Genomic DNA, 26,728 nt, shown 5'->3' with positions numbered 1-26,728 from the left:
ATAACTTTTGCCTTATTCCTGAAGAGAAGGAAGGATCGTTCTTTCAGGCTTGTTTGGTCATGGAAAAGTGTGGCTCCATAAGGCACAAATCTCATCGGGAGTTACTCCAGAGGCTCAATGTTTTTTTTTTTTTAAACCAGCAGGAGGGTTTCTACAGTACTCACAATTCTGTGAGCAGAGCACTAGGGAATGGTCACCATTTTTCAGTGCTCTCCTAGTTTGCCTCATATGAAAGAGGACAAAATGTGACTGTTATGCTTTTGTACAAGGAGGAGGTAAAAGCTCAGAGAGCAGTAGTTCTGCTAAACTACCTTGTCTCTGAAAAATAATCTGCTTCATACTCCAACATCACATGAAAGGGATTTTCCAATTCAGTTATTAGATATTTCTGGCCCTTTGAAACACTGGGAGTTGCTCAGCATAGCAAGAAATCTCAAGTAGCATGGCAAAGGAGACTACTGCCATGGCCCTTTAGACAAGCAAAACTCAAATCTTGGGATCCTGTTTGAAGAAGCTAATTTGAAGACGATGTTTATGATGAGAAAGATAAAATTAAATCTTATTGTCCAAACAGATTTACAGCTTAAAATTTTGGACTGAGTGGACTGTCAGCAAAGCCTACTCTTGAGGGAAAGAAGTAGCAGCACAGAACTTCAATTTATACTCCCCTTGCTATAGAAGTGTCACTTTAACAAGCACAGGAAATGGCTGTACTGTTGAGAAGTCACTAATCTCTGTGTTTCATTTGGAGGATTTCCATTGTAATGCCTGTTAAGCTCAGATTATCATTGCTGTTAGACTGTCAGAGAGCAAACAACAGGGAAATGAACTTCTGATCAGCATATATTACTGTTTTATCTCTGATTAATATTAATGAACAAGTAACCGCAGAGGTACTGCCATGCAAAATCCTGTAACAGCATTATTCTGAAGGCTAGGTGTACCCAGAAAACAGCATAGAGTTTCTCTTGTTGGACTGCCCTGATATTGGTGTGCAAGTGTTGAGGAAGCTAAACACAGAAACATTTTGGGAAAAAAACAAAAAAGCCAATGAAAGAGTCACTGCATAGGAAATTTGGGTTGTCTACCTGCTGATCAGCATCTGATCAATCCCAAGAATGGGATTCAAATAATTTTATCCAATTAATGAAATTACATTACTCCATCACTGACTTCCCCTGGCACTCTGAGCACCAGCACTGAGATGTGTGGGAGAGACTGGGCTACCTCAAAAAACAACCCTCAGCATGCTTGGAAAATAAGAATCTATTGTACTGAATAGCATATCCTGGCCTCTTTGGAAGATTCAGGCATGCAGCTTTTGAAAGCTCCCTCTAAGTTCTGAATATATAATTCCTGCAGAACAAGTACTCCTAAAAACATCTTTGATTAGCTGAAAATGCAATTATTTTTATAATAATGCTTTGCAGACAGCTTGTAAGACTATCAATGACCTTATTTTTTTCCCTTTCCTTCCCTATTTTAAAATCAGTTTCTGTTAGAAAAGCAGAAGATTTACTAGGAAAATAAGTGCTTCACTTGCATTTAAATGGTGTAAAGGACTGATTTGGTGTGGTTTTAGACACTTGCATCAAAGTAATTACAGCATTATATAAAGTATTGGATTCATTAAGAGGCTCTAAAACAATTTTTATATACAATTAAGTAAAAGGAAAAAGAATAAAAATGGAAAACTATAAACATTATGACTTGCTTTCTCTGTCAAGTAAGGTCATCCCAGTTTTTGTCCAGGAACAAAGACCCCTGACAAAGGATAACACGAGGTGCACAATGGAAAAGTAAGGAAGTGTTGGACAGGGACTCAGGAGGTTTACATGCAGTATCCATCTAGACAGAGGTTCCCATGTGCAGTAGGGCAGTTAGCCTATGTGTCCATGCAATTTATCCTGTATTCAGCTCAACAAAGCTGAATTTTCCTTCTGCCTGGTCCCTTCAATTTGCAGCCTGTTTTGGGAGGTCAGTCTCATTCTGAGCATCCATTCAATGCTTACAGCAGTAGGACATTGGTTTTGCTTAGCTACTAAGATGACATGATTCTGCTGTTTGAAGACACAAATAGCAACATGAGAAAAGACACCTCAGAAGGTTCAAAATAGCCAGAGCACAAAGAGGACAAAGCTGATGAAAATGATGGTTATCAAAGAAAATATTCAGGTAATGAAATCTCTAACCAAGAACACTCTGTTTGTGCAGTGTCTCAGGCATCCAGATGAGACTGTGTATTCTAAACTAGATTGGGCAACACAGCTGGAAACATTTCAGAAACAGCTTTATCTGTGGGGTTGATGTTTGCTAATTCCTGAATGCGTACATCTGTCTGAGATGGTTACAAGAACTACAGACTCAATCTGGAAATTCAGGCCCCGTTTACTTCTAAAACTAAAGTTTCCTGTGAACAAAGTTGATGCAAAAGAAGTGGGCTACCTCTTCCCTTACTTAAAGCCTTCATCCTATGGCTTGACAATTGGGAAAGAAAAAAACAACACCCAGGGACCATGCCTTGAATGCTTTATTTTGTCTACTTTACACATTAATTTCCCAAGTGTTTCCTGATTCTTATTTGGTTAACACATTAGGGTATCTAATTCTTATTTGCTACGTAAATCGCTCATTTGCAATCAAATTTCCATCAGTATTTGCTATCTTATTATCTCCATTAACATCACTTTTGTACTTTACTATTAACTAGAGAGACATTCTGAGGAACAACCCAGAGTTATAAGTTGAGAATACCATGGCTGTGTTTTTTAAACAAAGAAAATTGCTTTAATGTCACTGGGTCATTCCAGTTATCAAATCCCAGCACCCCAAAGGTTTATCAAGAAACCACCTCAGGCTTACAGTTTCACTGCTTGCATTTCTTTGAGCTAATTAAATCTCAGTAGCACAAAACTGGAACTGCAGCAACTGGACTAAAAGTCATCTTCCCCTCAAGCTGAAAGCCACATTGACCCTCCAGAGAGTGGTGTGGCTCTGTCTGGTGTCAGCTGCTCCACAACTCAGGTGTGTGTATGTTCTGTAGCACCCTGAAAATGTCAGTGCAGACCTTTCCAGAGATACTTTTTTGTGAGTTGGACTCAGTGTAATTCTCTTCAGGGCACTCTTTCTCCAAGGCCCAAAGATTCAACATCACATGTAGGAATCTCAGCTGATACCTCTAAGACTTTTTGGTCTCATCTCTAGAACAATCCCGTGGAAAGTAGAAATTCTACTCCTGACTTAAGAAAGAAGCCAAGTGCAGAGCTGTCTCCTTAATTAACAGTACAATATGAAATAATTCCTAAAGCAGTATTATACCTGCACTGTTCACTCATTACTGTCTTTTTCCCCACTGCAAGGCAGCTTCACTTTTCTTCATATCCACAGAACTTCAGCCTGTCATTTTCAATGCATGTCCCTGAATGTTCCCAGGTAATTATAATATCCTTTTGGTTAGACTTAATACTGCTTTGACATCTGAGCAACTTATTCCTGCTTATGCTACTTCTGTGATGCATGAAGCTTTCACCTTCCCTCCCATTCATTGCCAATGCCTGACTGCAAACTAAGGAGAATATATTGTAATAGGAGGAGTGCAATGGAGAATGATCTGGGTAAAAATGAAAAGCTGAGTTATGGGAGGAGACAGCAAAACTATTGAACCACCGATGAGTTTGTGTAACCTACATTTTCAAAAGTCTCTGACAAAAATTAGCTTGAGATCTCTGTGAACACAAAGTCACTAATTTTGAATTTACCAGGAATATGGGCTGTCAGACATAAAGCCATCTAAAGAATCAATGTCCCAGATAGCCAAATGACAAGGAAGTTAAGAACCAACCTCATCAAATTTGGCTTTTAATTTTATCCCCCAGGCTTATCTTGGATAATTCAAAATTATACAGATGGGATTTCTAACCAATGAATGTGCTTTTGAGTCCTGAAAGAATGGCTGTTATAAAGAAGAAAAAATTTGAGAAGGGTGTGATGCTACATACATTGAACCAAATTTTTCCTGCAGCTATTAAATTTATAGCCAGAAAATATGGCAGTCAGGGCAAGATTTACAGTAAAGTATCCATATTTTGAATTAGGGACTTCTAGATACTTAATATTAATTGTGAAAGTGTTATCTCTTGGTAAAATGCACGTTAATCTTGCTCTTTTCCACTTTAAGAAGGATCATTCCCTAGTTATTATTCAACTCAGTGTTCCAGCAATTTTCAATCCTATCTTCTCTCCTACAGTCAATTTTTGCTGACACCAGAAGAGAGGCTGCTTGTCAGCTGGGTGTTGGTTCTGCTGGTTTTCTCTGGCATTAGGATGATTCCCATAACCCGGGGCTGTGCAGTCTTTTGCCACATTACCAGGCTTTCACAGTGTCTGAAGTGGTTGGAAAGGGCAAAGCAGTGCAGAGGCTGACTTTGACCCTCTCCAGGGGTAACCTGGCTTTCTCCCCATGCCAGCCAACCCTGCAAGGCTCCCTGGTGCTCCCAGCTGTGCCTGCAGGAGCTTGCTGTAGCACTTGCTCTGGAAGCTTGTGGGAAGATGAAATGAGAGCTGCAGGAGCTGGAGGCAGCTGGAGAAGGGCCCTCCTTCTCTTGACTATTAATTCCTTTTCCTACTTGCTCAAAAAGTGGGTGTTACGTGCTGATATCCCTATATACTTACTAATTAGTGTCCCATTAACCTTGAACTGCAGAGCTCCCAGCTGCCAGCTGCAGCTTGTGATATCTTGAGTATGTGTTTGATGAACTCTGGAGACATTTTCATCTGTTAAATATAGAAAAGCTGAACAGCTTCCCAGGACAGGCAATGCAGCACAGACTCATATGCTTGTCAAGGCCATGTCTGCTCTTCTGACTTCAAACTAATAGAGCTGCAAAGTTAGTGAAACTGTGCAATTCCATCTGGCTCAGACCCAGGCTAATTTCCCAGACAAATATCCGTGTGACAGAAATTAGGTGCTACACTGGGCATTAACCACTGCTTTCACTGGTTTGATGACCAAGAGCATACCATAAACACTATGCCAAAAGTCTGCCAGTAAGGCTTTGGTGCACTTAATGTCTTTGTTTCCTTATTTATTATGCTGTCACTGTAAATAGCTCCAATGCCAGTAGATTTCTTCTAAGAAATTAGTTATTATTTTTATTTATTATTATTATTAATTAAGAAATTAACTAAGAGGAATTAAACAACAAGCTCAATACTTCCATGGAAATTAAATGTAAAGGAAATACCACTTGCCCTTTACACCAGATTTTAGAAGATCAAGCTGAATATGTATTTTCCAGGCATTTACTTAGTATTTTACATGCATTTAGCCATTATATGTTAACATGCAACTATACAGTTGACACTGAGGATCTGGTAGAGCCACACTGTATTTTGACTTCCTAGAAGAAAAGAAATAGGAAACCTTGAGCGGATTCTGTGCTAATGTGCTACTGAAAATATTAGGAGATTAAACACACACTTTACAATTACAAATAGTGGTAAGTGGTCAGTGTATTTAGTCAAAGCACTGCTTTAATTTCAACTGCTCTAAAGAAAATGATAATCATCTATTATTGGAAGGATTTGTATAAGCATAATTAGGTGACCTGACTATTAACCTTAATGCTTCTGAATATGTGCAAGGTAAACAGGCAAAGCAGCGAGACTTGATATTTTACTTCTTCTGTTTCCTCCTTTGTATCTAGCAATTACTTTGGCTTTTTCTTTAAGCTTCTAGTTTCTCCAAAATGGGCCATACTCTCTGAAATAAGAATGCTTTGATCTTGCTCATGGAAAGGGCAATGGATTCTTTTCTATAGCATCCATTCAGAAATATTGCCCTGTGCTAATGTTATGAACAATCATTTTAGAGTCTTAGGAGTGGGAGGGTAATGTTTTCTTCAAGAAAATATTAACTGTTTTGCTTATATTAATATATAAGATATAAAATAAAACCAGACACTATGACATGATGTGTAATTAATTGAATTAAGAGAGCACAGGAAAAAAAAAGTATATTTCCACAGTAATTTTGTTTTCCATCCTGGGGTAGTTAGATGAGAAATTGTCCAGTAAAAAAGATTTTGCTAAATTATTAAAAGTGAAAAAGTACAGAATCAAAGTAATATGGATTAATGGAGACACTGAAATCAATATTTTATTACAGTTGCTAATTAAATATTTACCAGACTAATTAAAAAGATACAGTCCTTACACTAACACCTAGGCTGACGTGCTTTTTCTTATATTCGTGTTTATATGAAAGCCAACTAAGCAAATTAATCTGTGACAACAAGATCCTCATCTATGGATTACACTCGAGCCTTTTGTTTCCATGGCACCTAACTTCCACTCCTGGTTAATCTTCCAGATCATTCTGAGGGGATTGATCCAACATCCACTGAAATGAATATGCAGCACAAATACCGGAGAGTATGAAAATCAATGCAAAGACTTTCATTAACTTCACAGTATTTGGGCCTGAACTCATCACTCATTAATGACAGCTACAAAGAATTGCCATCAGGAGCAGACTCCTAAATGCAATGTTGACCATCTCAGTATGAAAAATAAATACTCTTAAAGGCTGATGAGAATAGAATGTTAGAAAATACCACAAGCAACCTATTGAGAGATGCAAGTAAACTTCCAGTCTCAACACTCATTGCACTGACAGTGACCTACAAGTTGAAGGCAGACAGAAATGATACCTAATGCAGTAAAAAGTGCCTTTGGTCCTCCTCAGTTGGTTTAAGATTATGGCACAAAAATATCTTTTTTCATGCTGTATTCACACATGTATTTGGTGCAAGTCACATATTTTAAGCAGTTGCACAAATATTTTAGAAATACTAGCTAAACAAAAATAATTCAAAAGCATACATGCTCTTCTGCTTGCATACAGGTTCCCATGAGTGAAATATAACTAGGCTCAGAGGGAGTAAAAATACCCACAACTAATCAGCTGGAGATGTCTCCAAATATGAATTAGGATATTTTCTTTCCATAGGAAAAAAACATCAAATACTTTGAGTCAAACAGCAGAGGAACTTCAAGAGTTTGAGTTTATTGCTAAGCTAAATTACAGATTTCTCTTTTTTCTTCAGGGGCATAAAGTTTTAGTTCCTAATTCTACAAGACCGCTGACTGTCAGCCTTCACAACTCCTTCAGGAACACACCAAGATCCAAGTAGGAGTGATTTGGCAATAAGGGTGAAAACTGGAAACATTTCTCTAACAAGCTTTCAAAACTCAACCTAAAAGGATCTAATGCATCTGTTTGAAACTGCAGCAGAATGAATCAAACTCAGCAGGGAAAGAAGAAGTGAAATAGAAAAGCAGGAAAAGCGCAACTTTCCCGCTATCGCTGCCTCCAGGAGCTGTTCCTGTGACATGGGAGTTATTTATGGAGCCCATCTGCAGTTGCCTGCTTGCAGGCACATCCATCACAGAAGGATCCAACCTTGGGCTCCCAGGAGAGTGTGATCCTTATTGCCTATTTGAACCCCTTTGCTGTATCTCGCGGATACAGGTCTGCACTGTCCACAGCTGCAGTTCCAATCCCTTTCTTTTGTTCCAGACTTCAGTCATGCACACATCTCAAACCACTCTACACAGCACAGTAAAAATACAGAGTAATTATACTAGAACAGAAATGAATATCACCAGAGGTGTTCTACATGGCACCTCCAAAGGGAGAAATACTGTGTTCTTCCAGAAGGATTTAAGTCTTTAGATATAGGGAGACATCAACCTGTAAAGCTGATAAAGTGCTCTACAGCAAACACTCCATTTACTTTTTGACCTCATTAGGAAACACACCTTCCCTAGTACCAAAGTACCTCCTCTCCTCTCTTCCCTTCCTTTCCCACTCCTGTTTCTTTCTCACTATTGCTGTCAGGAGCTTAGCAGCATATTTGGAAAGAGGACTCTCCATGCTGCCATGAACATTTTTCTTTGACAAATTCTTCACCCTATGGCTTTTTAAACACACAGTTTGCAAGGGTGATCTCTACATAATTTAAATTTTTTTTTCACTGAAGAAAGGCAAAAGCAGAGCTTGGGTTAAACTCAGCAGGAAGCAGTTCTTTGCGCACCACATCCTCCCTACTCCTTTTCCCTGCTAATTGCTCACTGATACTGTTGTAAGTCCCCTCCTTTGCAGCTTATGCAATATTCAGAAGGAATAAAAAAAATCTTCCTTCCTCAGTTCCACGTTTCTTTTCTCATCATTTTTCTTGTCATTCCCCTCTTTTATCTCATCTTGAGATCAATAAACTTACCAGTGTTGTATACCAAATGGACATAACAATACACTGTATTCAGGCTCCCTAATGCAAATATTTCTTTCACCATAGATAAAATCTCTGCCTTTCAAAGACCCACAGCTCAGACAAATGACATGCCTGCTGAAAACATTTCTAAATCCCAAAGCCAGTCATTGTGAATATAACCAAGGCTCTTCTCTGACATAAACAGTTCCCTGCAGTAGGCCATATTTTGAAGAAAAATTTAAAGAGCATTAATTAAAACACAGGTATAAAGAAAGTGAAGAGATTTAATTTTCTTGTTCTTGATTGAAAAGACAAACACATCTACCACAGAGATACCTGGTTGGTACAGTTCTCAGAGCTGATATTGCTGTAAGTCTTTACCAAACTTATGAACCTTGGGGACACTGCCAACACAGCACCAGCATTCTTTGACAGGTATTGCACATAAAAAAAAAAAAACTGTAGGAACATAAATTGCTATTTTAAAATCACCAAAGTCCCCTTCCAGGAGGCAGCTGTAACAGAACACCTGCCTGGATGGGATCCCTCCTCAGACAGGCATCTGGGTTGCAAAATGCTACATTCAATCTAACTCCAGTGGACAGGTGGACAAATACAAAAGTACTCACCTGCACAGACTGCTCTGCCCTCTTTCCTTTCCCTCTGGCTCTGCCAGACTGCCCATAACAAGCCCTGCAAACAAGAAAAACTTGGTAATTACCTGGTATTTTCCTTGTTAAATCTTGGGGCCACACTTGCAAAATTGACATCTGCAAAGACCGACAAATTGGATTTTTTTGGACGCCCCTAAAATTACCTATGTAATTTGAAATAAGTGGTTATAGAAATCTGCTTTAAAGGTAGCAATAAGTCTGCAATAACCACAGGAAGTGTGCTTTTTCTAGGATCAATGAGGATCAAGCACCACCTCTGCTAAAACCACACCTGGAAGCAATGAGGCAATAACACATTTTTTTTAAATCTTTTTTGTCTTAAAGCTTGTTTCATAACAGTGGTCATCAACTTCTATATATCACCATTTCATATGCAAAGGTCTGTAACATAATTAAAAGAGTGAAAATGAAATCAAGACTTAATGACAAAGCCTTTGAAGTATGAGAACATGAGGTGATTAAACCAAATCTTAAATCTGGGCTTAGGCCAGATGTTTGTTATTTTTCAAAAACTAAAAGCAGGGAGGGCATTAATTTTAATTATTTCTACCATATATATATGTATATTATATATATATATATATCTATATATACATGTTTACTTAATAAAAATTTAACAAATAAAGTTTCCTAGTTATTATTAAATTACATAAAAATCCATTAGAGGCTGACTGTGTTTATCAGTAGAGGAAAATGAAGAGATAGTTCTGTGTATTAAGACATGCTTTCCAAAGCTGTGTTTTGAGTTCCATTTTCTTGTGGCTTCGTTTCTTTTCACACTAGATGGCACTCTAGAAGTATTCCTAAATTCTGGATTGCTTTCCATTACCTTTTAGAAAGCCAACAAATTAGTGATTTTCCTCAAACCTATTGTTTATAGCCTACTGAAAAAGGCAAGTGAATTATACAGAGCTGTACAGAAAATTAGCATTGTTAAATGTGTCACATATATCACTAATAAAGTTTCATTATTTATACTGTCAACTTGAAAAGCACTTATTTCCTAATCAATCAATTCACAACTAAATAAACAGTCATATAGGCATACAACATGAATTCACAACACTCCTCAATCAGATCTCCCTGAGATTAAGTGTATGGTGGTTAATATCAGGAGACAAATAACAAAGAAGGATCCTCTTCAGTTTGCTCACTTCTCCCCACCTCCCCACTTACTTACTTTTATTGAAGAAAAAGATACATATATGTGTTTTAGGATAGCTATTATTTTCTGATTCTATTTCGTCTTTTGAATCAATAAATGCTACACTACACTACATAAATACTTCACCCCAAAGGTGATCCTGAAGCACAAGTTAGGACAGACACATTAAATAAAATGGAAAAAGCAGGAGACGCATTTAAAATTAGCCCATTTCTGTTTGGAGACTGGGGATGCAGAAAAGAAAAAGAGATTTAAACAGTCACTTGAAGGGCTTTGTACCATCTAAATCCAGCTGCAGTCTCACAGACTTCCCTTTTGATGTTCACTAACGCTGGAGATGAGTTCTAGTAAACAGATGTCCTTGTCAGGGAAAATAAACAAACTAAAAACCATCAAATTTGGTACTGTCTGGTAGCTGGAAGTAAACTGCAAACTGTTCTTCTTTGCTGGGCTGCTGCAGAAATGGGCTAATGTGGCACTGGATACAGGAGTGGAGACATAGCCATAAATACAGGAACAGTACCAGGGACTCTGTGATCCTTGTGGGTCCCTTCCAACTCAGCCTATTCTGTGTTCCTGCGTGATTCTGTCGTGTCTCCTTGGCTGTGAAGGACCTGAGCACCAAGGCATTTGGTATGTCCAAAGTGCCATGGCCTCTTCCCAGCTTTCCCTCCTGATCCCATGACATTTGCAAGTATTTCTTAAATATTTAGGCTACATGTTTGGAAGAGAAAATCTCCAACCATGGCTGCCAGCTAGGAACTGTTCTGCTCTTACTTCTTGCTGCTCACTTGTGATAATTTTAGTTGACTATCACACCTTGTAAATCACAGGCTTAGCACAGAAATCTGTATATAAGAGCAGAGGTTGGCTGGGTGACACAGGCAGGGGTTTGGGCTTACAAAAAGGAAGATGCCAGAATACCTGTTATTGAGATTTGGGCATACTTTCTGAATTTACCTGCTGAGACAGAGTCACAGAAACTCTCCATGGAGGTGGAGGAAGCCTGGATAACTGACCTGGCTTCTTACCTAGAAGGCAGGGTTAAAATTTCCCAGTTGTTTTGGTCAAACTTAGCTTAAAATTCAACTTTTTCTTGCAGACAGAAAGGGTAAGTTAAGCCTTGTTGATCCAAGTACATCCCAAAGTGCATGAAAATACAGACCTCAGAATCTCCTGCAGACCAGGAGTTAAGGGTAATGAAACATATGAGCCTTCAAGAAAGCAGATGAGCTGGCTGGCAGTGTCACTGGCAGCATAAGGGCTCCCACACATCACTCCACATTGTTATAGGACAAAATCTGCATCTTCATGTAGACAGCATTAACTCCACACAGTGCTGATGGATTGCAGGGAGAGGGGGATTTCTCTATTTCTAAGAGAAACACAGGACCCAAAGCAAATGGAAGCATTCCAGTTCCTGGGGTGGTTTTCATTACCCAAATTGCTGACTTTCAGCCAAGACACTTTTGTTCACTACTTCAGCTGCTTAGAGATGAAAGTTGGGATAGATGTGCTGGTGAAGAGCCAGTTGGGATGTGCTGGTTCCACTTGTCTCCTTGTTCTTAGCGTTGAACTTCTTGGGTCTACAGATAAGGACTGGCATTTCCTTCAGACAGACTCCAGAGATCAGGCTGAGTCTGTGTCAGAGCACAGTCTTTATTGTGAGTGAGCAGGGTGTTGGGAAAGTGATTCTCCACACAAGGTCCATGCTTGGCCATGTGCAAACACAGTCCTCAACACTCTCTTATGAGGTAGATTTCATCCAGCAAGAGAAATTTTGGTCACTTTAACAACAGAAAGAGAACACCGGTTTGTCTTTACAGCAGCATGGTTAAATCAATAGTCTGTGGAATGAGAGGCTCAGGGCAGATGAAAAGTGCATTATCTTACATACATATGTTGGAAAGTGCTGGCAACACACTGCAGTTTTGGAAAATGAACACATTTACTGGGGGAAGAGAGAGATTGCTGATAAAACAGAAAAAATACTATACTCAGGTGTTGATTTCAGTCAGAGTGCTAATATTTTATACAACAAAATATTGAATTTGGGAAGAGGCTTTTCAATTCATTTGGCTTTTTAACTTTCCAAAGTGCTTTATTGACTGATTTTTATTCGTGGCAGCTAATATTACTGTCACTGTAACAATATTTTTTCCTTATTTAGCTCACCTAATGTAGTTTGCCATCTGAAGCAGTTTACCTTTAATTTTTTAAAATAAAGGTACTTTTTAAAAACCCCGGGGACGATTCCCATGGTTTGAGCCTCAATTTTCTCAGATTTAACTGAAGTGCCAAAACTTCAAGAACTGTTGCATTTTCTAAGACCCAAGGTCCATTTGCTGTGAATTTAATTGCAGCAATGACAAGACATCTGGACTATGAAAGTAAGACATGTACCCACTTCCTTCCATGTCAAACTTTCCTCCGAACTTCATACAATTTGTTCTGGAAAAAGCATACAACTGCTAGGAGAAAATATATACATGCACAAAATTTCTTCAATTTCAAATCTAGTTTTATATACCTTCAGCACAGCATGTCCAGACAATCTTAATCTCCAAGTCATGGAGATACCAATCCCATAGTGGGTGTACAATAGGAGATACTCCAACACCACCTTTCTCCCATTTAAAACTCATTTCATTCAGCATTATACTTTCTCTAAAGCTACAGGCAACTTTCTGAGTTGGAGTACTGCCATTCCAGCAGACTACAGAGGAGCAAATACATTTTGAACTTGAGCTGTATTTGCTGAAGGCAAAGCTGCAAGTTGCAGGTAAAGCAGCCATCAGCCCTGAGCTCCAGCCTTTGGATAGGAGGCAAGCAGGAATTGCTTCTGCAGAACTCAGCTGGGTTCAATGTGAAAGTAAAACAAAAATTGCTTCCAGGCCTATGAAAAAATCATATTTTCTTTCTCTGGAGGAGCAGAGTTCATGCCTTTCATCCTTTCATGCAAAGGCCAAGCAAACCACTCAACCACTCACCACCAGCCCTGAGTAACCTCAGGTGATATTCAGCTCATGGACATGAATGTTTATTTGACTGAGTCTGCAGTGATTTTCCACCTTGCAGTGGGGTGAAGTGTTGCACTTTGGCTTCCAGTGAAAATAGAGAAGTAACTTAATATCTTACTTTGCCAATTTGATCCCAAGGCCTCAATCAGGTTGCAGAAGTCCTTGTGGCTGCAAAGGTGGCAGCTGCAGCACAGTTGTGCAATGACAGTTCTTGGAGAGAGGTTGCATCCCAGATGGTCAGACAGAAGACAAAGGGGAGCAAAACCCAACAAGACAGAAGGACAACTGCACTGCTTTGTCACCTTAAGCTGTGAATCAGTTTGATGGTGCAGACATGTCAAAACAGAGGGTCCAAAGGCACTGCCTCCATGGGGTAAGCTCTGTGGGCGCTGCTGTGACAGTCACAGAGTCCAAGCCCCAGCTGATAGAAATGTACTTTCATGCCATGTAAACATGCATTGACACCTTGATGCTGCACAAGGCAATTGCTTTTAATTATTCTCTTCCTCCCATCAACACCCCATACAGGCTGAGGATGCAGGACTTTGGAAAGCCTCTCTTCTTGTTGATCAAATGGATATGCCATCCATTAAATCCTCCCTTCTGTGTCTCTGTCTTGATGGCTCCCCACAGGTATCTGAGCATTTTCTATCATCCTTGAACTTTGTTAACAGACTGATCAACTCTCACTATTTTTGAAGTTTAGAAAACGTATTCATTCTTTTTTGGTTTTTTGTTTATTGAGAAGATATCTTGCTCCTTCCGTATTGCTCCCCTAATGTTATCAGAAACAGTCTTTCCTCTGTTTCAAGGTGCATCAGCTTTAGCTGTAACATCAATAAGACGTATGGATATTCACGGGAAGGCCTTAGTGATATTCATCCGTCCCTATCACCCAATCCCATCTGTCATCTACATGGGAAATGTTTTCATTTATTGCCTATTCCCTAAATGGCCAGCTGTGATATGGCCACAATCTCATAAATGTTTTGAGAATGGGAATGGTTAGGACAGCCTCAGATTCACTTGCACTTTGCCCATGATGCCTGTAGCAGTGCTGATTGCCCAGGAGGAAGAGAGGCTCCCTCTTTTTCCAAGCTCATTCACACTCGGGGAAAGGAGCGAGTGATGATGGCCTGGATAATTGCAAAGCAGCCCAGGTGCTGGTGGTGTCCCTCTGTGTTCTGCAGACATTGTTCCAGAGATTTTGGTGTGCTAAACATTTGGACAGTAGTATGGAGATCAGGGAAGGGTTGGTGATATTTTTTGCAGGATATAATGGGTATAGACTGGTTGCTGTAGGATGGTACCATGGGAACCTGGTAATAATGTGATCTGCCTGAGGGAGGGGAGTTTGCTAATTCTCTAATGTAGTAAAATTAATGATAGATGCTGATGCAGTCTGATTTTGTCCCAGTGATTTATTCCCTTTTGGGAAAGAGAATGAAATCTTGTGATTTCAATGAGGATCAATTTAGTCAAGCTTCGGGCCATATTCCTGCACTTCAGGTCATCCCACTGGCTTTTCTTGTGTCTATGTTCTATCAGGTTTTTGGGTGTTTTTCTTTTGAAGTTTCAGTTCTTCTGTTTCTCTTCTGACTCTTTGCTTCCCTTTCTTTCCTGATTTTAAGGATTTAAAAGGGAATAATTTGGGCAAGCTTTGGTCCTTTTCCCTGCACCACATTTAATCTCAGTACAACTGGTTGTAGTCACTCCATTTCAAATTCCCAGGATTTTTCAATTTCATTCTTGATTGACCATATCTCTTTTCTGGAGTGTTTTTTCAACTAGGTCTTCTGATTTCAAGATTTCATTCCCTTTCCTGAAAGGAAGAATTTGATTTCAGGAAAGGAAAGAAATCCTACTATTTCAATGAGGATCAATTTTGGCAAGCTTCAGGCCATGCTCCTGTACTTCAGGTGAAAGGAAATTCTTGGGTGAAATTTTTATTTCACAGGGTAATTTTTTCCTAAAATCTCTATTCACTCAAGATCAAAATATTATTTTAAAAGTACAAGTCTTTTCTTGTGTTACCATACCATACAAAATACAAAATCCATTTCTCACCTTGCATTAGCAACAGATGTATCTGGTAGGGAAATCTTCTCTTTCTCCATTGAGATGCTCACTGCTGACAAATGTAAGATAATTGGAGTCTCCACTCTTCCCTTTCTGCTTGGCCCAATTTACTTCAGAATTCAGTATTTCTGGAGAGAAGGCCTACATAACTTGATAAATGACATCACCACCATCCCTGAAAAACAACACCAAGCATTCAAATTAATTTTTTCATTAAGTGATTGTCAGCACAGCTTCAGGGCCTTCAACACACCAACATTTAAATCAATATAGGAGGGGGAGCAATGCCTGAGCTAATAATCCCAAACATTTTTTCTCTGTTTGTGCATCAACAATGGGTAGTTGCAGGTGCACTGGCAGCAGACAGACGTGCACCAGACTCTGTGAGGCAGGAAGAGTCCTGCTGGCTTGTGGATTCCCAAACTGTCATTAGCCAATGAGAAGAGCCATGAAGAGGACCAGACTAAACACAATCAGAATGCTGATTCAGATGAGGGTTAGCAGACTACAGCAGCACCTAACAGATACCTGGCAGACAAAATGGGCAACCTAAATGAGAAAAAGGAATAATGAGGAACACATATCTCCACAATGAATTTATATTCACATGATAAAGACAGTTCATAGATTAATAAAAATCTAAAGAGATTATAATTTGCTTTATTGTTAGTGCTACCCAGCAAATTTGAAGATGCAGCAATATCTATGAGCCCTGCTCCCACTGACATCAATGTGTTTATCTCATTAAAACAGAATGTTAGTATTGAATTCTGTCTGTAATTCTGAGCCTGGTGCTCTGCCAGAGTAGGTGCTGTGTAAAAAGAAGATGGAATCCATACAGCCTTGCTGTATGGAAATGAGCAGGTTAATCAAATCTGCCTTTAATCCCTGGGCATAGAGGCACCACAGCAGCCAGGGGATTCAGCAAACTCAGGCTCCTACTCTGAATATGGTTCTGGAGGTATCTTTCAATCTCAAACCTTTCAAAAATCCATTTTCATCACATGACTAAAGCTGGGGTTTCTAAATGCCTCCTCCTTCAAAGAGATTTTATTGTTGTTGGTTTTGCCTTTCATATGAAGACATAGAGGGCATGCCCAGCCACTGCAGCTTTTTTCTCTCCTCCATTGAATACCTTTTTATTCAGTGAGTGAGAACATCTGCAGTAGAATAGGCCTGGAATGGCCAAAAGTATGAGAAATGTGGCATGGTGGCATCGCAGGAAGTAAAACCTGATGCTCCTACAAAGCTGTGAGAAAAATAACTCATGTATTTCTACTGAGCTGTATCCCTTTTCAAAATACTCTTCCCATCCTGGACCTGAGACAAACATTTCCAGACAAAAGCTGTCAAAACATACCCAGATTTACTGATAAATTTAATTAATAAACATTTTCTGAAAACTTCCTGCCCAGCTCTAAGTTCCACCAAGGGAGTATATATACAGCACTTCATTTACTGAGGATAGTTATCCATTTATAGTCCACTTAACTACAGCATCAGTCCTCAGGCTTTCATTTGCATTGAGTAAAAGCTTTTCTTTACTATCTGTCAACACACTAAGGACAGCAGTAGCATCTACATACTGGTAACCATTATCCTGTTAGGGAAATCAGACAATTGGTATTTTTAATCCACAAAATCATGTTTTCTATTATGCATATCCTTGAGCAGAGAAAGGCAACTTTGATTTGAATGGAATCTCAGAAAAAAAATAGGTATATATGGAAAATTGGTTTGTCTCCATATCAGGAGCCTGTTCTTTGGAGACAGTGCAGAGGAAAACAGACAGTGATATAAATATCCTGTTAATTTTTTGAATGGCTGAACTACACAGTGAACCTTTTGGAGCTAAATTACTATTTAGGTACTTATAAAACATTTGTCTCTCATTTTGCACTACTGAATTTAGTAACTGTTTAAATAGTCATTGCATTAAGATGAATTTTTTTTTCCCCTTAAATTTCTTGGTGCTAAACATGATTTGCAGATGTCATATTGCTACACCTTACTCCATCAAAGGAGGGATAAGTAAACATGAAGCTCTCCAAACCAGAATCAAATACCCAGACAGACAGTCATACTCTCGGGACACTCACTATTCTGACAAAGGACAGACACTTTGTTTGGTCATCTGAGAGGAAAGGCAGATCTCAGAAGAAAAATACTAAGCAGGTTACCTTGGCATGCAATGAGCTAGGAAGAGAGTGCCTGAAATATAGTGCCTTAAATCTATAGTTGGGACAGTTTTAAAATAAAGAAGTTTTAAATATTGGGAAAAACCTTGAAGGACTCGGCTATGGCCACCTCAGTGCATTACACTGAATTTCAAAAAATACAGAGGCCTCTGCAAATGTTTCTTCTGTTCTGGCTGTAGAACCACAGTGCCAGATAGACTTCCACTTAGTGTCGTTTTACTGGAAATTAGGAATATCCTCTTCCATTCTCACTTAGCCACTAATTCAACTAGAAGCAATCAAGTGGCCTGAGTTTTCCCCTGGTCCATATTGATTTTCAAGGACTTTCCTTCTGGGGCTGTCTGCCTCAAGTTGTCTGAAAGTGTACTTTCACATCCTGAGATGATTTGAGGTGTATGCAAAAAAATATCTAAAAATGGAGGTAATTAGTCATTCAAACAAAGAATGCCAAGAGTGTTGGAACAGAATTGTATTTCATTTCTGCATCTAAAGAATGTGATTAAACCACAACTCCAGAGACAATCTCCAGAGAAAGATGCCTTGGCACACTTTGTGATTGCCATTTTTCCCAGCTGGATTGTGTTAATAAGTGCCCATACTTGCACACCTTATTGTCCAGTCACCCACACCTGGGCACATCCATCTCCATGTCATGCAGATGCCCAAATTACCAAGCTATAGAGGGTCTGATATGAGTACCCCTCTCTTCAGGGCCAAAGGTGAGACAAAACCAATAAAAAATCCAACAAATTTAATAAACCTTCTCCTGCATTCCCTAGGAATCAGGTAAGGAGATAAAGAGAAGAAAAGAACTGCTGACAGCTCAAGATGTCACATTCCTCTCACTGGGTGCCATTGGGTATAATAATGAAAAAAGCAAAACACAAACCCAACCAACCAACCAAACAGAAAAGTAAATTTGCATTTAAAAGCAATGGTTAAAGCTTAATGCAATTAATAATCTGAGTTTGCTTTGATTGCAGGGAACAGGTTCATTCAGCACTGCCTCAAGCTTTCATCTGCTAAAGGTCACTGACTGCCCATAATGACCAGGGTAGGGAAATGAGTCAGTCTGTTGGAAAACACTATTAATAGCAGTATTAAACACTATTAATAGCAGTAGTGCTTGGAAACAGATATCATGGCAGCACGCAGGTGGGATAGGGGAGGAAGTGAGGAGCAGCTGCCAAAGATGAAGTGTACCTGCTGCTTGGCTATTCCTAAAACTGGCCTTTCCTCAGGTCCCCAAAGCTCACAGTCCACATATCCTAGAAAAGGCAGTCTCAAGAGCACACAGAGATGTCTGTACTCCAAATTAATTTTGAAAGGATCCACGACTGGAAAAATGCTTGCATTGGAAACAAATTAACCCTGAACTTTTACCTCCAGGAATATCAGTCACTGGTTTGATAACTCAAGACTCCAGGTTAAACAAGGTCCTGCAGTGTGGGATGAGGAACAAATTATTTTATTATGGCCCTTCCATTTTGCCTTGTGAATATTTTACTTATGCACAGAGAGAATTAATTTTACACAAGATAATTATGAATTGATACAAATTACTCCTCATAATTATGAGTGATGATCTGTTTTCTGAACTGGAGGCGCTGAAAGATACAAAGACATTCAAAAGACATGGGGTTTAAATTTATTTTTTTAAATTTAAGAAGTGTCGCATTTTGTGTTTACAAATGTGCCTCAAATGAATGTTGCTTGCTCTTGGTGAAATTGATATGGCATGTCAGATCTTTGGTTCTGAGAGTGGTTTTCCCAGTGGAAGAGCCTTGTGGTGTGTTTGTATTTCTAAGCCTTGTTTCAGCTGAGTAACAAGAAGCACTCTTTCCCAGATGGTGAATTTGCCTTACTACAGCTATGTAAGCTCTGAAACAGATACAATAATATAGACAAACCTTTAACTCCCTCACAGGCAAATCATCCCTGAACAAGGGGTTATTATGTTTTGCTCTCAGCAGAATGGCCTCTGGTTCTACCCACCATAGGGAAGTAGAAATTGACAGATCCTCTGCGAACTTGGCACTGATATGATGTAGCTCTCAAGAATTAACACAGTCTCTGGGGTTTGTTTTTTCTCCTATATTTTTCCAAAAAAGGGAAGAAGATAATCTCCAGGCTAAGTGTGCTTTAAAAACTCATCAGAACTCTACAGAAATGGTCTTCAAAGATCTTCAGCTCCACTGAAATACCATGGGAATTGCAAAGGACCAAATAAGTACAAAATTGATAAAACTGCGCTATCTAACTTGGAAATACACTGGGAGAATTGCTGAAAGCAAGAAAATAGCAAAGAAAAGCAAAGAGAGAGAAGGAGAAGAAGTGCAAAGAGAGAGAAACAGGATTATTTTTCCTTAGCTAGAAAAAATTACTCTGGGTTCAAACATACTTTAAACTCTAAGAGATCTGCTCACAGGGTTTCGTAATTTTGCATTTTTTTCTACTTACCATGTCAGATAAAAAGTCTGCCTTTCATACTAATTGATTGTTTCATTTTCACTGACACACTTTTCAAACAGATGGTTGCCCCAACCTTTTATTCCTGAGCACCCTCTTGAAGATTTGAAATAGCCAGTGATAGAAATTAATTGAATAATTGAACACAACCTGGTTCTGCCTGTCCCCTCTCTCCTCTATCAAAGCTGACTTCTAACAGAGGGCCAAAAAGTTCATGTCCACTCTGGCCTTCAATATACAACTTCCTTCTAGAGAAAAGTTTCACATCTCCCCATTTAATTCTCCAGATTTTGAGCAGGTGATATTTTCCCGTCTTAGCTATCTACTGATAGGAAATTGTGATTTTTGAGGAGAGAATACTTAAAGAGGACTGCCCAGTTTTCATGGGGAATTTCATTATTTAAAAAGGAGGCACACAAAATCACCTGCCTATACTTGAAAAGTGAGACTATTCCACCCTTCCCTGAAAATGGGAAATATATTTCCCCTTGGTTATAGTGCTGCCATGAATCATGGGGCTTATGGTTTAATTCTACACATCTCTGTCCTGCTTTATAGGCCAACTTCTAAAGCCAGGCCATGCTCTAGAAATCCATATTTTTACTAAACCAGAGATAAACACATTAAAAAATATACATCTACAAAGAAAATAAAGGAAATTAAAGCTTTAAAGAGGCTTAATATTAAAAAAAAAATCACTCTGGCATGACACTTTATCTTAAATAAACAGGAACATAAAATGTATGGATCAGTAGCTAATCCTTCTCAACTGCTTCTATCCAGTGTCTTAATTATGGCATAACGTTGCATTATACACAGGCACGCAAGATGACCCCAATTCCCCTCCATGCAGCATCTGCCACACTACATTATCCTGCTTTCCTGTCACACTGCCTGCAAGGGGCCTTGGCCTCCCTTTGTGCAGCCACCCCTGTCCTGAGCATTAGCTGCTGGAGCACCTGAGGGGATTTGTTGGTTTGTCGCTCCTGTCGAGCGCGCTGCGGTTCAGGGCCTGGCGGTGCCATCGCAGCCGGGCCAGCCCTGTCACACACTGAGCCACCCCGGTCAGCGCAGCTCTCCGTGGCCTCGGGAGGCACAAACCGCCGTGCTGCAGTGGGACTGCTGCAGGTGGTTTCAGGGTGTGTAGAATAGGACCCGTGGCAGTGGAGAAGGAGTTCTGGGAAGCAGGTCTACAGAGCTCTGAACATTGTGCTTATCTCTAAAACTGCTGTCGCTACTGGACACAAAATGAGTACACAGAAGTTTGGTGAGTTCCAGAGAGAAAAAGAGCCAATTTTATTTCTGACCTCGCAATATATAGAATTCCAAAAGTGACAGTGGATTGGAGGATGAAATTGCCACCTCTCCAACCACAGTGGTCAAACCAACAGTGCATCAATTCTCTCCTCCCACAAAGAAGAAGGCAAAACAATCATTATTTACATGAACAGTGTGTGAGAACTCCAGTAGATATACGTAAACATTATTGGAAGGCTAAGGAAGTTTTATAAGAACTTTAAAACTTTCAAAAGAACAATAAAAGAAAACTTAACACTTTTAAAAATCAGGTCAACAAACTACCTGCTTGGAAATTAGACATTCAACAAAGACAGCTGATAGCTAAATCCTTCTCATTTATTCATTCTGGGAAGAGCTAATCGTATCAATCAATTATTCCTAGGTCTGTTACTTGGTTTACCAGAGTAATGCTCCTCTGATTACATCTGTGTGTTTTCAGAGATATAGCAAGATTCACCTTTAAACAGAACAAAAATAAAGGCTGAATTCTCAAATGGCTGTGTCACTGATATAGCATGGCATAATAACCCTAAAAAAGGTAAAACAATAATGTGGACTGGAAGATATGGTTCACTAAGTTCCAATGCTCCATACATCTATTGGCTTTAATAGTAGTAGTAGTAACAGTAGTAATACTATTTTTAAATCTCTCAGAATAAGTTTAGGAATTATATTTATGCAACAGATCTGCCTGATTATAACACACAGATAATGTAGGCATATCTCTGAAAATGTGCTAAAAGACAAAAAAGAGATTTGCAAGCTATACAAAAAGACTAAGGAAAATAATTCAAAAATTAATACTGGCAGTGAAAAATTATAAACTTGTTAGAATGAACATGTTTGTGCAGAGATCTGGAGTTTCAAGGCACAAACAAATCAAAGAAACTTCATATAAGATCATACTTTCCTTTTAAATTGTTTGATGTTACTTACACAAGCACACGCACTTTTGGATTATGCTTGCACAAATCCTTTGACTTCAACAGCTATAATTTAACTGTTGATTCTCTGGGATTTACCTTTCAGAATTCTAATTTACACATCTGAAAACTTTGGTTAAGTGTAGTATTTCAGGACTTCATCAATATTGGGGGAAAAAAGAAAAAAAAATCTGTCAATACTCTGCATGCCAGTGAACTCTGAGGACTGATGAAGCTGTTAAAGGAGCCACAGTGTACATGTGTTCCTGAGCCCTGTATGAAAGCAGAGGTAGTTATTGATAACTCAGAAACTTTATCTGAAGTCTTTGGATATAACAAATCTCCTTCTTCCAAATCAGACCACAACATTCTCTTTTTACCATTGTTAACCAGCCTAACATCCATTTCCCTCAGTACTTACTTTTTTTTTTTTTTTTACTTACTAATTTATTTACTTTTACTAATTGCATCTTCCCTCCTTATACATTCAAAATCTATTTAGGGCTGCAGTAATGAGGGCTTTGGAGAAGGAGAGAATCACAGAGTAAAGTTGGGAAATACCGTAATTCTTTTCCAGCCCTTGGCATTCAAACTTCATCACATCTCCAAAAGTTCATTATAATAGAAATTGGGCTTGATTAGCTGAGTGGGCATTACGACAGAGTCAACATTTGTGAGGGAAAGAATAGAATTTTCAAAACTGATCATTAAGCAGCCCCAGCAATCGAATTTATAAACCAGAGACTTACTTGGTAAGACAGAGAAAAGATTGATGCTGTTGAAGAAGTGCTGCAATTAACTAAATAATGAAATCAGGAAGCCACACTTACTCCACGTGACTGACTCGCAGCTCTGGCTCTGTCTCCAGCTTGGAAAGTTGGATTTAGCAACAGAAGGGTTTAACATGGAGCGAGCACAGTAAGTTATGTGCCTCTAACAAGCTCCTTCGGAGTGTTGTGAGAAGCACAGCACGGTTGAGAGATCATGGCAGTTAATTAATTCCCTGCCTTGGAAGAAGAGAGCCACACATCCCTGGAGGGAGTCCTTGCATTTCAACAAAAGCCTTTCCTCCAGGGAGGGAAGTTTTACAAGCAGAAGTTGGTTTGTGTACCAGGATGATCAGAGCTGCTGCTGCCTTTGAAGGTACAGTCAGTTCTTGCAAGGCATTATGGTACAAATCCTCATTCTACTACCTGGTAAAAGTTTTTTTTTAGAAATATCCAAACCTAAAGATACGATAGATGTAAAATGCAGTCTTTGATAAAGGAGAGGTCACGTGCAGGGCCACCTCAAGCCATGCAAGACACTGAGGTTGATAGAAGCAGCCTTTGCTTTGCTGCCTCCTGCTGATCTCTGGAAAGGCTGACCATCTAACAGGAAAATTCAGGGAATGTAGGAGACTGTACTGTAGCAAACATGGGTCCTTTAGGATGTTTACTCTCTCAAATCTGCACATTCCTCCTCTGTTTCCTGGAGCAGTGCCTCTGTTCCTGTAGGTACCACACTTCTCTGAGCCCTGTTGCACTGCCCTGGTAGGAAGAAGTCCTTGGGGCATCTCCTCACTTCAGGAGGTAGCAAGAGGTTTGGTGGCAAGACATACAAGCATGAAACCATATAAGGTGGCAAGGAAACAGCTTCTCCAGTGATGTTGTCCAGTTCCATTCCTATGGAGATACTGCCCAGTGCCACAAATGGCAAATAATTATATTCTCTTAATTTCTTAGAAGAATGCAGGTAACAGGAAGGCTAACCCACAAAGAAAGTCATTGAGACCAGAATACCCCCCCTGACACAGTGAGATGACTTCAGAAGCAGCTTTTTGGTTTCTCTGAGACACATACTGTGTTTAAAAGTTTTATGAGTCTGATTGCAATTAGTGTGCAAAAACCTAAAAACCACTGAAACTCATGGAGGGATGTGGTTCCATGTAAACGGAATATAATTTTCCTTTTTTAGCCCTCTGATATCTTATTTGGCAGGACCAAACAGGATAATTCTGCCAGCAACCAAGACCAGAGCAGAATTACACTAAGAAAGAAAGATTTACTTAAAAGAAAAATATTTCTTTCTATCATAAGTGCTTCAGAAAGTTACCAATCTTCTGAAAATCAAGTTGACTTGAGAATAAGAGATTTTTAGTAGAGATGGGGCCAAATATAAATATACAGAAACTTACTGAGAGATGCTTATTAACATAAGAAGGGTGTTTCTTAATATTACAGTAAACCCCAAACAAGCATGGGCCCTTCACCAATACATAAAAATAGATTATTTTCAGCCAGTAAAAGCTAGAAATTACTAGAAGAGAAAAAGAGAGAGAAAAAAAAAGTTCAAAGCAATGTAACTTCCTAAAAGAGAAAACTGATCGATATTAAATTTTCAGAGTAAAATCTCTAATACTTTCTTTCCTCCATTGGCTTCAGATGATGCTGACAGGTGAAATAGATCCTAATTAGTCCAGAATTTCTTGGTGAACTAATATTTCCTTTGACAGAGAACTAAAAAAAAAAAAAAAAAAACAAAACAAAAACAAAACAAAAAAAAAAAACTCTGTTTAGACCATAAGGAAAAGGTCTGTTTCTGATTTCTGATCCCTGGTTGTTTTAGATATTGAACATTACTATGCTACCTGTGTTTATCAGGTTAGTGTATATTTTCCATTTGCCATCTCATTCACGTAATCAGCATCTTGGAGGAAATTATTCCTTTAAAGGGTGTGAATCATCATTCAATTTCTGGAATTAGTTTGCTAATGTACAGTGCCTAACCCTTTCTTTTATCTACCATAATTGTCCTTCAGTTTATAAAGTTCTTCCTCCTTCATGCTTAATCCTCTCCAATGCATTTATTTAGACTAATCCTATCTTCTCTCAGCCTTCAATTTACAGCCTTCAACTACTAAGCCAGCAAAGCTTTTTTCATCTTCTCCTGCAAACACATGCTCTGTTCCTTGGTAGTCTCTTTTTGCCCTTCTCCCCATTTCAGTTTCATGAACCGAAGTGACAAAATCAGAGTACATTGACGTAGCCTTGCACAGCAGCTGACTACCCTGCATGTGCTGTAAGCTCTCTCCAGTGCACTGCTGGGGCTCTGAGTCTCCTTTCACATCAGCTGCACAGCAGTGGGTTCAGGTGCAGCCAGAGACCCCCTCCCTTCAAAACCAAGGTCCTTCTCTGCTTCCAGAGGAGGCATCCTCCAATTATAGTAACAACTCCTGCATTAATCTGTAATGAATGACTTCACATTATTGAGATTAAACTGCTAGTGGGCCATGTTCTCATCTGAAATGCAGAGTGAATCTTGCCTCATTTCATTAGCTAAAACGAAGTGACCTCAGATTTCCAGCCACGTAACAGATCCATCTTTAGGCAGCCTCCTGGAGGAGCTATCTACAGCTACTCTGGAGGCCATTAAAAAGTTGTGTTTATAACATATTGTTTTGTGCATAATGTTCTACAAAGAGAGGGTGCTTTTGCCATGACATATGGTGTACAATGTAAATGAACTCTGGTGTAACAAATTAAAAAGCTTTTACAGCAACCTCTAAATACTATTTATGGCTCCCAAGAGCTACCTAGGCTGGCCACCAGTCAAATAATTGCAGTCACTACACCAAGTGCCAGAGTGCATTTTGTTGACTAACTGCTTCTTCAGTGAGCTGTGCAATCTATTTCTATGAGATGTACCAGCCATAAAACACCATCCATTTTGACAGCAAAATTGCAAAAGCACAATGTGTTACCAGGTGTCATTCAAAGAATGGAGGCTGTAATGAGGGGGCCATTTGAAAAATCTCCCTGATCCTTAACACTTGCAGCTTTTGTTACAGCAAAGGAAACTCATCGTGATGCAAGGTCTCTCCAAAGCTGAAGCCTCTCAAGGGCACGAAAGCCCTCTCCTGTCTGTGCATGCTGGGAAAACTGGTGAGTAGGGCTGACTGAAATATAGCAACTGAAAATGTTTCCCGTGAGTAAAGGGGTCCAGTTCTGTGGGGACAGAGAATCTGCCAGAAAACAGCCATTTTTCTGAAACCTGATTTTGTGTTTAAGAGACAATTCTATTTATTTGCACTTAAAAACATTCTGGAAACAAAAGGAAACCAAGAAACCAGCCCAAATGCTCAGTTTTTCACATGCGTTTTATAGAGTCATAGAACAGTTTGGGTTGGAAGGAACCATAAAATTTATGTAGTTTCAAATACCTGCCATAGGCAGGGACACTTCTCACTAAACCAGGTACTCAAAGACCCATCCAACCTGGCTTTGAACACTTCCAGGGATCAGGCATCCACAGCTTCTCTGGACCACTTTTTTCAGTTCCTCACTATCCCCACAGTAAAGAATTTCCCCCTTATATGCAATCTAAGCCTGTTCTCCTTCAGCTTAAAGCCATTACCCCTTGTGCTATGAATTACATACCCTTGCCAAAAGTCCCTCTCCAGCTTTATTGTAAGCTTCCTCCAGATACTGAAAGGCCACAATGATTTCCTTTGAGCCTTCTCTTTTCCAGGCTGAACAACCCCAACTCTCAGCCTTTCCTCACAGGAGAGGTGTTCCATTCCTCTAATCACCTCTGTGGCTTTCCCCTGGACTCGCTCCACCAGATCCATGTCCATCCTGTGGTGCAGA

The 26,728-nt window shown here is 39.4% G+C and overlaps 1 long non-coding RNA gene across 2 annotated transcripts in view; it reads right to left on the bottom strand.

The window, feature by feature from the left end:
* The window catches only part of LOC137478274 (uncharacterized), a 77,739-nt gene that overhangs the window by 32,861 nt on the left and 18,150 nt on the right, over window positions 1-26,728 (bottom strand). The window contains exons 1-2 of one of the 2 annotated variants that reach the window (XR_011001484.1): window positions 19,401-19,461; window positions 8,903-8,966 (exon numbers count right to left, since the gene is read on the bottom strand). This is a non-coding gene — a long non-coding RNA (uncharacterized lncRNA). Of the gene's footprint in view, window positions 1-8,902; window positions 8,967-19,400; window positions 19,462-26,728 lie in introns of those variants that run through there. The other variant, XR_011001483.1, reaches the window with a different exon arrangement.

This window comes from Anomalospiza imberbis, chromosome 8 (assembly GCF_031753505.1).
Source record: "Anomalospiza imberbis isolate Cuckoo-Finch-1a 21T00152 chromosome 8, ASM3175350v1, whole genome shotgun sequence".
Classification (NCBI taxonomy): Eukaryota; Metazoa; Chordata; class Aves; order Passeriformes; family Viduidae; genus Anomalospiza; species Anomalospiza imberbis.
This window is presented reverse-complemented; position numbering and strand designations above follow the sequence as displayed.